General features: G+C 40.7%; 1 protein-coding gene across 3 annotated transcripts in view; it reads right to left on the bottom strand.

Annotated features, from left to right (window-relative positions):
- LOC149013969 (DNA mismatch repair protein MutS, type 2) overlaps positions 1-14,729 on the bottom strand; it is a 162,086-nt gene that overhangs the window by 145,833 nt on the left and 1,524 nt on the right. The gene's annotated exons all lie outside the window — the stretch shown is intronic.

Consider the following 14,729-nt stretch of genomic DNA (forward strand, 5'->3'; position numbering starts at 1 on the left):
GTCGGAATCCCCTAACAACTTTCTATCAGGACTACATGTCTATTCTCAGAATCCTAATTCGATCTCTCTAGAGTATGTTATGATAGAGCCCTTGTTTAAGTGAAAAGTTTAGTCAAGTCAAAGTCATAATTAGAATTAAAGAGTCAGCTTGAAGTCAGTTAGGTTGATTGAGTCATAGTTTGTTCTTTTAAAGGCTATAAATAAAGCCTCCATTCTCTATAATCACAAGTTGAATTGATCAGTGAAAATGAGAGTTTGGAGGAAACAAGTCAAGGGCTTCCTTGGGAGGTTTGCGGTCACTTTATGAGGTGTTCTTGGACTATTGTCTTTTACTAGGCAAACGAAATGCACACCGAAATTGAGAAGTCCAAACCGTTGGGCGAAATTTCACAAGAAGTTTCAAATATAGCAAGATTTCCGAAGAAATCTAGATCGTAAAAGCAACCTTTCAGTCGAAATTTCACTCATTTACGCTAAATTTTGACCTTCAGTGCTCTGAGTTCTCTCTCATTTCTTGCTCGATTTTGGCACTTTTTTAGTCGATCTTCGACATCTAGCACTTGTTCTTGCATGATTCTTGCCAGCAAACGCATGCATCGCATTGATTCAGCAGTTTTTAACCCAAATCTAAGAATTTTTTTTATCTCAAAGGTAACAATTCTTCTCCAAACTAGATTTTTACAAAAATGTATGACAGAATGTTGTCGGATGGATATGGATTTATTGTTGAACACCATGGGCCAAATCTACGAACTCACAGTATCGGGAAAAAAAAATTTCACAAAGTGGATTATTTATTATTTTCAGGTGTCAAAAAAATTATTTTCCTACATAAAAAAAATGTAAAGATATACATGATAGATGCCTTGTATGGTGATGGAATAAATATATGTTGAATTCCAAGGGCCGATCTACGGTCTCACTGAGTCAAAATACTTTTCCACCCAATAAATAACTATTTTATTTTTTGAAAATTATTCAAATATTTATAAGAAAAATATAATAATTATGAAAATAAGGAAAAAGAGGAAAAGAGGAAAAGGTTTTAAAAAATATAGAAAAACGTGGAATGGTTGTCTATGTGTTTTAGAAGTTTTGTTCATATGGTTTCACCCGTTTTGGTTATTCTTATTCATAGCTACAATATGATTGTAATTTGTTATATATAATTCATTCAGCTATTGTTATGCTATACATTTATATTGTTTTACTACAATTGTACTAACTACTGACTTCTACACTTGTATAGTTGTACTTGACTACTTGCATAGTTGTATATTTTTTTTGGATGAATAAATAATTATATTAAAGAAAGGAAAAGGAACAAGGTCTTAAGCAAAAGACCGAAAAGAAGAACTAAGACCCCAAGCGACAACAATAAGCCTGTTCCTTGGAGTATTATCAACAGGGGTATGGGGAATAGCTAACAGCCTAGAAGAAACATCAAAATATATGGCAATCCAAATCATGTCTATAGAGCGAGATTTGGAGGTTCATCTTCGAAGATTGCGCTCCCACCAAAGTTGATGGATCAAGACACAAAACACTAGCTTACTGATCTGATTGCAGATGGAAGAACCTGAAAATTTTCTCAAAATCCAAGACCAATCTCGACCAAACCCGTAGGAACGCCTTGAACGGGGCCATATGGAGGCAATGCTTTTTCCCCAAATAGATCTGGATAAAGGGCAAGAAAAGAAAAGGTGCTCAAGGTTCTCCAAACCGGACCAACAGAGGATGCAATTGGGGTTAACAGGGATGTGGCGGTCGGTAAGAAAGGATTGGGTGGGGAGGGCGTGATATAGGGCTCTCCAAAGGGTTAGAGATTGACGAAGGATGTGGCCTTTGAACCACACCAAAGGAGGCCAAGGGGGTTTGGGGTTGTGGGATCTAAGAAGGTTCCAGGCCGAAGAGGTGGTGAAGATTTTGAAGGGGGAAGGGAGCCAAATGGTGAGGTTGCAAGAGGGGATGGAGAGAGGAGGGAGAAATTCCCAAACCTGTGTGAGAATGGGCAGGGGGTAGGGATCCAGGATCCATTTGAGATGAAGGCTGACAAGGGGGTGGATTTGGGGATACGAGTGTCACAAACAGTGCAGGGGCCTAAGTGGTTAAAGAGAATGCCCATCGGAAGCCACGGGTCAAGCCAAAAGGAAGTAGAAGAGCCAAAAGAGATAGTGACAAAAATAGTGGAGATGGCGCAGAGCGCAGCAAAAGAAATTTCCTCCAAACCCATGAGGGGTTGGAGGGCATATAAACAGTCTAGAAGGAATCCGACCGTACCCATCTAACCCAAATAGAATCATACTTTGAGACAATTTTCCAGATAAGTTTGAGAAGGTATGTTAAGTTAACATCAGAGATCCGGCAGATTCCCAGGCCATCTTCAGAGGTAGGGAGACAGATGGAAGACCAACTGACCGGGTGGATGAAGCACAAGGCGTTCTGTCCTTTCTAGAGGAAGGTACAAAATAAAGATTCCATCGCATAGATCATGGACTTGGGAATGGAAGATTCCACACTAGTAGAGATAGGTGGACTGGAGCACAAAGCGGATGAGAACCACTCGTCCGGCAAAGGACAGAAGCTTACCCTTCCAAAGCTGCAATTTCTTAAGAATATTGTCGAGCATTGGGAGGCAGTGGTGACAAGTGACCCTGACGGGAATGAGCGGGAGGCCAAGATAGACCACGATAAAGGAGCCAGGCAAGAAACCCGAGAGCTGGAGCAAAGAGGCTCGAAGTTGATCAGGGATACCGGAGGGGAAGATTGTGGACTTGCCGAGATTAACCTGAAGGCCAAAGAGGGATTCAAACTGTGAGAGAGCCGAGAGAATGGAGGAGATGGAAAGGTGGTCTGCTTTAGAGAAAATCATGAGATCGTCTGCAAAAGCAAGATGGGTGAGGTTTAGGGACTTGCACTTGGGAATGGGGGATATGAGGAGCTGGTTGGTTTTGGATTGAAGGATGCGGGAGAGGACTTCCAAGGCTAGAGAGAAGAGGTAAGGAGAGGGGGCAACCTTGGCGGATGCCAACATGGGAATGGAAGAATCCAACTGGGGATCCATTGGCTATGACGAAGAATTGGGAAGAAGAGATACAGGTTTCGATCCAGTGGATGAAAGGGGGAGGGGAACCCATAAAAGAGACGACATCACTAATGAAGTCCCAGCAAATGGAATCAAAAGCTTTATGGAGATCTACCTTAAGGAGCACAGACGGGGAGTAGGCAGATCTATCAAAGCCGTAGACAATCCCAGCGAATACATAGTTGTATATTGAATTGTAGTTGTTGTCCTTTTTCTTGCATTTTAATTAAGATCTTAGTGTTCTCTTGCATCATATGCATATCCAAATTAGTTAAGATTCATGTTCCCAACTTCCAAATTCGCCCGCATACAGTCGAGCATGTGCTGATCAAAAACACCACTTTGAATTAAGTTTTAGCCAAAAATAACTCCTAGTGCGTTTATTAGCCTCAGATTAGGCTACACACCAAAAATCATGCCAGAATGACCCCAAATACCCCCCGAGATGAAGGGTCAAAATTTCGGAATTTCAGTCATCTCGGATACCAGCGAAATTTGGCATTATCCGTCTACCCCCAAGTAAGTACAGCCCCTCCCCACACTTTTCCAGCCCCCTTTTCCCTCTCCCCTAACCCACGCAAGCATTCCCCCTAGCGAAATTTGGCATTATGCTTCTACCTCAAGTAAGTACAGCCCCTCCCATCGCTTTTCCAGCCCCCTTTTCCCTTCCCCTAGCCCATGCAAGCATCCCCCCATCCTTCTCCTTCGTTGCGGCAGCACCTATCACCCTCCCTGTCAAACTCTTAAATTCCCACCCCTAACCACCCCTCTCCCATCTAGTTGGATCACACCCTTCCCCTTACCCTATCCTACCCCTAGATCCTCCATACCTTCCTCCATTAGGTGTCAGAACTTTCTGCAATAAATCTTGAACCACTAGAAACCCTAAACCCTAACTTCACTAAAAACCTAATGACTCCCAAATTCCTCAACCAAACTTCAAACCCTTTAAGGATTGGCATCTCCCACTCTCATTCTACCTTTCTCAATTTCCCTTAACCCTAGTTGAATTTTTAAGATTCCTAACCCAGGTAGGATACTCAATCAAACGCAAACCACCTGGGATTAGGTTTGGAATTATAAAACCTCAACCACAGCCCCTTCGCCTAGCCCAACTGAAACCTCATACCCTCTTTCCTAAGCCCTATTGATGTAACTAGGATCAGCAGGCCAGAGACAGCCCGAAAATTGGGCCCAAAACAGTCTCCAGGCCAAGTGGCAGCCAGGGCTTGCCAAAGGCCCTAAGGGGTGTTTAGATCATTTTTCACACCCCTCCTTGGGGTCTCATAGGTCAAGTTAGTTTCATTGTGGTGTCAGGAGTTAGAATCTAGTTTTAGTTTTTAAGTTGATTATGTCATGGTCAAGTTATTCAAGAGTCTTAGTCTATGTGGGAATCCCAGTTGGAATCAATTATAAAGTAAGATTCTTTTGGATGATTGTTATTTGAAAATTTTACATGTAGATCCCTTCAGTGAAGGCTAAACTTTGTTGGATCCCATTCTTGGGAAAGCTTACGTCTAGGTCTAGAGCCAATTAACACCATGTAAGAGGTGTTTAGTTCATTCATGAAATGACCAAATTACCCCGTCCACCCACTCCCAGCCACCCTGCCGGAAATCACCCACCCAACAAAAAAAAAGCCCTACTGCATTCAGTTGGACGTGATCAACACTTAAGGACTCTGTCAGTTCATTTGTGAACTCCCATTAGTGAAGGGTTGAAGTTCCTATTATTAATTTATTCTCTGCTTAGATATGTTATGCAGCCAATAAGGAAGGCTTGTTTAGTTTTTGATGCTTGTTCTCTTAAAAGAAGGGAACACGAAAAGCCAGAAAAGTTTAGGGATCCAAGTGGATGGATGACGCAACAAATGCCTTTATTACTTGGGGCATTTATAATGTAAATTATGCAATTGAAATTAAGAAGTTTAATTGTTGTATAGAAACCCATGCCTGACAAACTGCGTATTGACAATATTGTTGTCAAACCAGATTGTGGTGTAGATGAACCAATCAAAACCTAACAAGAACTTTAATAAGGCTGGTAACGAGGGAATGTTCAATATCAAGATTCGCCCAAAGTGTCAAAACTGGTATTTGATTGAAATTCATGGTTTTGATATAATCTCAAGTGAAGGTTCCCGATGAGAACACTTATGTCATTGACTCGCCTGCCGCCGCCATAAAGAAGATCATCGAACGCGATTTCTTCCCTGATATTCCAAAGCTCCATTACTCCTTCATTCCACCCCTCATCAACCCTAATCATGTTGGGGTAGGAAGACCGAAGAAAAAGGGGAGAAAAATATTGCCATGAGAAGACAACAAGGAGAAAGAGCTGAGAATAAGGAAGGGTAGTGGTGATTTCCAGCAAGGTGAAGGTGGAGGTGGTGGTGGTGGTTCTTTTTTTTTCTTTTTTAATTTTCGTGATGGGTGATTTCCTGCAGCGCGGGTCCGGTGGTGGGTGATTTCCAGCAGGGTGGCTAGGTGTCGAAGAGTGTGGGAGGCAAGGTGTGGGCATGGGAGGGTGTGGGGGCCAGGTGTGGGCGTGGGAGGGTGCAATTTGGTTATTTAACAAGCGAACTTAACACCTCTCGAATGGTGCTCCGGGCCCAAACGTAAGCTTTCCCACAAAAGGGAACCAATACGATTTTAGCCTTCACTAAAGGGACCTAGACATAAAATTTTCTTGTTATTTTATTTTGGTTATTTCTATAGTCCTTAAGAGAGCCCTTTTTCAAGTTGTTATTTAGTTTCTAAGTTGTAAGGGGATTCCCAATCCAAATTGGATTCCCTAATTAGAGTCCAAGTTTGCTATTTAGAGTTCAAGTCCAAGGGTCTTTCATTCATTGTAAGAGGCTATACAAAGGCCCCCACACCTTGTATGAGAATTTGACAAGATTAATAAAAATTGAAGAGAACTGAAGGAGAATGGGAGTCGTGGGTTCCAAAGAGGCCCCAAGGCGGAGAGTGAGTTTTCTGAAAGTTTTCTTCAATCTTCCTCAACCTCATGAACCTGCGTCAGCCAAGCAACCTTCCCTACAGCAGCAAAGTGAACCAGTGCACTTCCCATCAAGTAACCATAACCCATTCCCTTCCCTAATCCCTGCACAACCCACCCCCACCCCCTCTCTTTCCCTTGCAGCAGCAGCCCTCAACCCTCCCCCCTTCTTCTCTTCCACTCACAAGCTTTCTCCCCCCCCCCCCTAAAAGTCCCCTCTTCTTTCTCCCTTTCTTGATCTTCCAGCAGCACAGTAAGAAAGAAAGAGAAAAAGGGAAAAAGAATAGAAAGAAAGCGTTCAAGAATCAAGAACCCCAAGAAAGATTCAAGAGCCAATCAAGATTGGTACAAGAACCTAAGAATTACCTCCCAAACCCTTCCCAAGGCCCACCACAAACATACCACCCCATTTACCCAACTGCAAGCCACCCCAACCCTCCTTCCCTTATCCCATCCCATATTGAAGTTTGTTTAAAACCCTAAGTTCCCCTAATTCTTCCCATAACCAAAAAACAATTTTCTTAAGTTAACCCAACCTTAGGGATTTTGTTAACCTAAAAAATTCCAATTTTTTTCTCCAAGACCATCCCGTCTTGGGTGTTGTTAAAACCCTAATTTCCCAATCCTATCCCATAACCTATTTTTCTCAATTCCTTTTCCCTGTGGGTTATCAACATTTGAAATAAACTTCTAGGGATTGTTTAGTTGTTAGCTGGTTCAATTTGAGAGGATCCTGAAGATTGGCCCAGAAACTAGGTTACATCAACTAACCTATAATAAAACCCCTGAAACTCAAACCTAAACTAAATTTCAGACCTGTAACTGCAATCACAGCATAGTGTTCAGTCTAAAATCCAAGTTCCTTGAACCTTAGGCCTGGCCAAAACCTTCTAGGCTTAACCCTAACCTTTGCAAACCCTAATTCTTTCAAAAATCCTTCAATTAAATGCACTGGCAGCCCTAGAAGACTGCTAGTTCCCTGAGAGAGGATCCTGGAGTGAGCCCAATTCTAGGATGACGTCCCTAAAAGCTAAACCCTAGAATTTGGTTCACATGAAAGATTCCTACTCCAACTCTTACAAACGTATTCCACCTTCCAAATTGGAATGATATATATAGTGTGCCAGAAATCCTAATATTCTACTAAACCACGAATCGAGCCGGAATCTAATCATCTTGATCTAGGACCCCAATTTTCTTTGGGTTGGTCTAAGGTGGTGGTTCTCCATTGCATATCAAAGTATTTCATTATATGAAAGATAGATCTTAATTGGAGGCTGCTGTGTTTTACTGATCCAAAGCCCTGAACATGTTTGATCCTTTAATTGTTCAGAACTCAACAAGCCTCCTTGGCAAGGTTCAAAAACACACTCTCGACACCCATCTTGCCAGGCCAGAAAAGAGAGATCTTGCTCGAGTTTGCGAGATCTCGCTCAAGATGTGGTATTTTTTTCCCGACCAACTCGAGTGAACTTGAGTGCCCATCTTAGCTCAAAGTTGGTATTTAGCCTATTTTAGACCTTCTGAACGCATTGTGGCCTTAGATTTGTGAGAAAACAACCCTTAGTACTAGTTCTAACTCGACCCTAAGTTTGAAACTGAAATGATGCAGGAATGAATAAGCTAAGTCATATAAATGAAATATAGAACCATTAGGACATACAAATGAAAAGTAAGTGATGAGATACATCAAATAACTTAAATAGCGACAGAATGCCATCCATACGAGTACAATAGAACATCACATTCTCAACTCTTAAGAATACAATAATACAATCATCACAAATTCAATATAAGTCATCAGTTCATAAAAGAAGTGTTAGTACGGCTCATGCTTCACATTTTGTTGCCGACGACCTTCCTCCTGATGCTTATAGGAGCCCAGGAGTGCGGGGCCGCCCGGTGGGGATTGAAGGGGGCAATGCCCCCCCTGCTTGTAGAGGACTTATATTACTTTTTGGGCCTCAAGATTTCCTTTACAGTTTGGGCTTGGGCCCATGATCAGCTGTTGTGGGGGAAAATGTCACCTTGGTTGAAGATTAGGCTTGATTCAGCTTCCTTTGCTATTGTAGATGTGCTAAAAGTAGTTGCAACTGAAGATCCAGCTGAAATCTACAAGAACAAGCGAGAGAGGAAGACAGTCGCAAGAGAAATCAAGAAATGACCTCCCTCATTCAAAATAAGGGTCTTAAAAAGGTTGGGTTGGACCAGATCTCGACCCAACCAAGATATTGTGATAAGGACTCAAGATCTCAAGCAAGATGTGAGAACTCTCAGATCTCAAACCATGCTCCTTGGTAAGCTCCACAGTTTGCTTCTTTACTTTATTTACTCCCACACTGGATAACTTCTAAAGAACATTCACATGCATTGGGGGATCTTCCTAGGTTCAAACCCAGAAGGGAGGGCTGCTAACATGCAGATGTCACCTTAGATACATGCACATCCCAAAACAAAACAAACTGAATCAGGATATAATGAGGCTTACATTGTTAAATCTGCAAATCCAATCATCCAGAGTCCAAACCACATGTTTTACCTAATTTTTCTTTTCTATGTTAAGTTGCTTCATGAACTCCATGTGGGTCATTTTGGTTGGTTTTCATGTAAAGACCTTAATTATGATCAGCCAGTCCTCAGCCATCATTTGGCATGATGGTCGATGATTCATTGAGTTATGAAGTATTGTGCATGGCATAGTCCATTCACGTAGAGCTTTCCTCTTTTCCATTGAAATGACAAGGTGAACATCGATGGAGGAAAAACTATAATAGAACACTACTGCACCACAGCCCCCTCTGCAGGAGGCAGAGTCAATGCACAAAGCATGCATGTCACACAGTTCACAGGTTTCTTATATCGGTCTTCACTGATACAGACCTCTATTACAGAATAGGGGATGAAGAAGAACAGCTGCTTCAAGGGCAACAAACCTCCTAGAATTGAAGAGGTAGAGGGGAAAGATTGTTGTGTTTTTCATTATCTTCCGATGCCTTACCCTTTCACATTTATAGACTAGGACTTCTTCCCAATTATTATAACCATCCCTGACTCTAACAGAGTTCCAAAATGACACTACAATCCAAACACTTTCATACAATTAACCTTCATATAGCCCATACCATAGACCATACTCATAACATTGCATACACCTTAAGAGAACCTTGTCTTCAAGGTTCAGATGCAACTTACAACAATTTCTTGTAGAGAAACCTACCTTTTTAGACTCTCCAGCAATGGTGTTATGAATTAATTGCAATACAAGCCTTCCTACAACCCCAAGCCCCTCCTGGATTTGCATTGAATTCATCCTTACCAGGAGATCTACAGCAGCCCCTGCTGTCAACATAAATGGATGAGCACAGATTGGTTTTAAATTCAGCAATGTAGCCCATGTAATGGTCTCCAGTAGCAGAGTATTTGCACCCAACACAAGAAGCACAATGACATAAGCTCTCTTCCAACTGTGAATGGGGTGCAATACACACAGATCCTTATGCACATGGATTAGATGAGAGATGATAACGAAGTAGCCAATACACTGGTGCTAGTCGTTCCCCTCTTGTCGTGCTTGTGATTTTCTTTAGTCTCAGGATCCATGCAAAAAGTGGCACAATTGCCACACAAAAGAAGACCCTTCTAGGTTGTCACACTTGGGAACCAGAAGTGAAGGCACCCATTGTTTCTTTTAAAGTTGGCTTCTCTGATGCAAAGGTGAACATGGCAGTAGGACCAAGAGTGATATCCATCACCTTCCCATACTTGCTCAAATTTGGCTCAAAGGTAGACCATGGGACACCTGTTGTACAATCGATTACAGCATTCATATGTCTGACACGATGGACACTTAAAGGGTCTTCTAGTCGAGCACCTCTCCTGCTCCTAAGCTCTAAATGGACTCTAAATTCCAAGCCTCACCAGTCACAGTTTCATGTGTGCTCCCAAGATTTGCAAGTCGAACAGCATAGTGACCCACACCACCTGAATGCCCATATATGATGAAGAAAACTTGCAGCAGTACCAAGCGGTGGGAGGCCTCAGTTTCAAGCCTGAGCCGACTCCCTAGAATCTTTGTCTTACCGAGCACCAACATCCATGAGAGGAAACTAGAGTGGGGTCGCTTACAGTTCACCTCCGGCAAAGCTTGCTCCCCCTTGGTTGCCCCGCATCCCCACAAAGGCTGCCGGTGTAGGGTGTGATGCCTCGCATCCTTTTATATTATTACTTTACCATTTTGTTGGAATGTTTCAATCTTTAAGATTATTAAAGGATCATAGTGGTTGGATCATGTGTCAAAAGGGTTGAATTGATGGTTCAACTAAATGGTTCAAGTGTAATTAAATGATAGCTTAAATGGAGCTGGATTCCAATTAATATTTTGGTCAAATCCAACATCACTTGTAGGTCCCATAACGGTGGAATTAGACTGAACTGAAAACAAGGAAATGATCAGCATAATTTTCTGAACTCGGAGGTATTAATATTTGCATCTCTATGTGGGCTCTACGTAAGGAAATATAGTGGGCCCAAAAGCCCACTAAACTATCTAGTTAAATATAGACACATATATGTTATGATATTTATTATATAAAATATAAAAGTTAAGGAGAGGGAGGAGGAGGAAGTGACACCTCCCTCTCCGTCTCACCTAATGTGGTGAATTTTCATGAAGGTAACACAAGGTGTTATATCATATATATAATATATTATGTATTAAGATAAAACGGAGAGAGAATTAAGTTGAGAAGAGCAGTTTCTACGTGCAAAGAGAAGACAGAAGAAGAATTAAGGAGGAGAGAGAAGAGAAAGAACAGAGAGAGAGAAGAGAGAAATTAAGAGAAAGAGGGAGTTAAAAGAGACAGGAAGAGAGAGAGAGTTGACAAGGACAAGAGGAGACAGAGCGCAGAGAGAAGTGGAGAAGAGAAAGAACATAGAGAGGAGAAGTGGAGAGGAGAGAGAGAACGGAGAGAAAAAGACAAAGGGGAGAGGAAAGAGAAAGAGAGGGAAAGCCTGTTTGGTTTCCGCATACTCGGAAATAGTCGATAATCATCCTAAATACAGGAGAAAGGGTGGGGTTTCACTAAGTCAAGATCAAGAGATGTACATGGAACAGGAACAAGTAAGTGATATTAACTAACCTATGTATGTTATAAGTGGGTGATTCCACTTAGTAAATAGGTAGCATTCACATGTTAATATAAAATCTATCTTATTTATTCACTTATGCAATTTATGGAAATGCATGATATATAGCTTAGTGAATAAAACAGAAGAGCATGAAACCAAATGACAGCTTAAGAACTTGATGGAAATGTTTGAATTGAAATACTAATAATATGCTTGAACAGTTAAATTATGAATTTGAAATGATGCTTATGCTTGTCAAATTTAGAATTATCATGTTTTCTTATTTGAATGATTGAATTGTATGAATTGTGTCAAGTCTTATTCAGATAGGGCTAAGTGATGATTGAAATGCAAGAGGTACATTGAAATGGATAGGGTATAGTAATGCAATACTGAAATTGAATATAAAAAGAAATAAATAAATAAAATGTTAATGGCTTCTATAAGTCCTGGTACTTAGTGTACCCAAATGGGATGGCATGAAGCAAGACTGAAAAGTGGAAAGAAAAAGGAGGAAATAATAAGAATAAAGAAATAAATAAAATGCTAATGGCTTCTGCAAGTCATGGTACTTAATATACCCAAATGGGAGGGCATGAAATAAGACTAAAAAGTGGAAAGAAAAGGGAGGAAATAATAAGAGTAAAGAAATAAATAAAATGTTAATGGCTTCTTTAAGTCTTGGTACTTAGTATACCCAAATGGGAGGGCATGAAACAAAACTGAAAAAGTGGAAAGAAAATGGAGGAAATAATAAGAATAAAGAAAGAAATAAAATGTTAATGGCTTCTATAAGTCCTGGTACTTAATGAACCCAAATGGGAGGGCATGAAGCAAGACTGAAAAGTGGAAAGATGGACTAAACCGATGATGGCCTCCTATGGAGAACACCTAGCCTTATGCCAAAAGACTGAAAAGAGAATCTCTTAATGAGAACCTCTAAGACTGAAATTGAGACCGATGCCACTTGTGTGGTTTAGACTAAACGTGTCCTCTCTACGGGTAGCGCTTAGGCTTGGTTTAAAAATGAAAAATAAAAAGGAAAATGAAAAGAAAATTGAAATGCATAATGATATATGACTTTGATGTGATAATGGATGCATGATGAATTGCTCGACTTACTTACATGGTTGTCTATATTGCTTACTAGGCCGCAAAGCGCACTATTGTAAATGTTGACAGGTCCCCAAATACATGACAATGGCAAGGGTGCTACCAACCAACAACGCCTTTAAAGTAGAAGATGGAAAACCTTTTTCTTTTTGTTGCAACTGATGTTTGCTTAACTGGATTGTAAATGTATATATTTCTTTTAAAGTTGTATGTACTTAACTAGATACTTTTGAAAACTCAAATGTAAACATAACAAGACATAGACTGTATACATATGTTTATGAGTCAAACTGTCAAACAGGTTATCTATTTTCCTCCTTGGAAATGTTTAGCTTAGCATTGTTTTTAGTGGCTATAAACAAGTTGATACTGAAAGGAATTGTCACGTGCCCTAGTTGGATGTCTGTAATGTGGGCCCCACCAAGCCTGTGAAAACAGGGGTCATGACATAGGGAGAGACAATTGATTGGCAGCCATAATTCTGGCATCATTCCGGCAATGGCACGAGGTACTTCCTGCCAATGAAGGGCGCCAAGTCCTCACGTCTGCCTCCTGCGCCACTTGGAGCGACAACCTGGTCTTTAAATTAAAATAAGGTGAAAAGAGAGAAGTCTTTTTCCCGTAATGTCCTTGCTTATAACTTTTTAACCTAGGCCCATCGACTTTATGGTTGGCTACTTACATCCTGGCCCACCTGTTGGATTGGGCCCATGAGACAATTTGAAGACCTATTTGTGAGTTTGTAAGGAACAGGCCTAACATGGTCTCCTTGCTGAGTCGGCCTTAGTTGAATGCCTTAAGGCCCTGTGAGCTGGTTCAATACCCTAGGCCATCTTCTAGTTCAGTCCAAGCCAAGGATAACCATCAACCCGAAACCAACAGATCTACCCTTCTCTTCTTCCTTTCTTCTCCTACATTTCTAACTTCTTCACGATAAACCCTAATCGTTGCCGCTATGCCTAAAACATGCCTTACTCCGTTGGGAGATGGTCGAGGGTCACAGTGGAGCATTTCGTGGGTGGGGCACACCACGGAGCCCCATCGCAGCCTCTTCCATTTTTTATGTTGTTGGCCCGCCCCAACTCGCAGTTGCTCCCACTCGCGACCAAGGAGGTTTTGCTACCGCTCACAGCCTTCTCAGCGTGTGATGCCCCCTCCATCGAACTAGCAATAGGTAGCAACTGGCCAAAATCTTGTTGTCAAAGTGACCCTGGCAAGCACACACTTCGGAAGAAATTCTTCAACAAAGAGGTCTTTACGAAGAGGGTCTTCATTTTTGTGAACCAAATACTCAGCGATTTCCTTACTTGCCTTAGGATCATAGAAGAAATTTCAGTCGAAATGCCTGCACTTTTGAAAACTAAAACAAAATTCCAATTACTTCAGAAAAGTCATAAGTTTCGACCGAAATTTCAGAGATTTCAACCATTTCAGAGGTTTCGACTAAAATTTCGACCATTTCAACATTCCAACTTGTTTTTCCTCATTTTTTGTTGATTCTATCCCATTTACACTTGATCTCCACGACTCCTTTACCTTCAAGCACCTCTTTTGCCTCCAAACACCTCCTCCTAAGCCACAACAGCTACAAAAGAAAGTCCGGCAGCAATAAAAAGAGACACATGAACCATACCCAGCAATTCCAAACTTCCCTTTTTTTATTTTTGTTTTGCTTATGCCTTAAATGATCTTGTATTGCCTTGGAATTAATACATGTTTAGCCTAAGACTATGATCTATGATTGTGTTTTGGTAAACTTATTTTTCCATTATTTGCTACCATTTTTTTCATTTTCTAATTTTAATAATTATTTTCTAAATTATGTATTTTGAAGAAGAAAAAAAAACATATGTATATATGATATATGAGATATGAGCTTCAGCTTAATATATGTGAGACTCCATCATTTGACGTAATTGGTCATTTTATTTTGTTGACTTGTTGTATATGTAACCATTATTTCAAACAATTCATACATATTGATGATTGCTTGTATGCAATACAGTTTGTACTTGTCGGAACCAACCATTTGTTATTACTTGAATGATGAATTTTCACTGGTTTTTTTGGCAAATTACTAGTTTTAATGTGCTTATTATGCTTTAAATAGGTAGCAGGCAAGAACTCAGATGAAATAGACGTCACATAAGTCTCGAAACCTAGGTATAAATTTTTTTTAAAAAATCATATGTTTCAACTAAAATTTCAGTCAAAACCTACAAAATTCGCCCTTTTGTTGGGTCGAAATTAGGATTTCGACCGAAATTTGTTCCTTGCTTAGGATCCTCTGGTACAGTAGCCCTGATTTGGTGGTGCTAGAAACCGTGCTGCAAAAGTGGTTGAGCAAGGAAAGAAGCAAAACCAACTTGCGGAATAGCCTCAGGAGTAACTTTAGATTCAATCT

This window comes from Hakea prostrata, chromosome 6, assembly GCF_041222555.1.
Source record: "Hakea prostrata isolate BN-2017 chromosome 6, UWA_Hpros_2, whole genome shotgun sequence".
NCBI lineage: Eukaryota > Viridiplantae > Streptophyta > Magnoliopsida > Proteales > Proteaceae > Hakea > Hakea prostrata.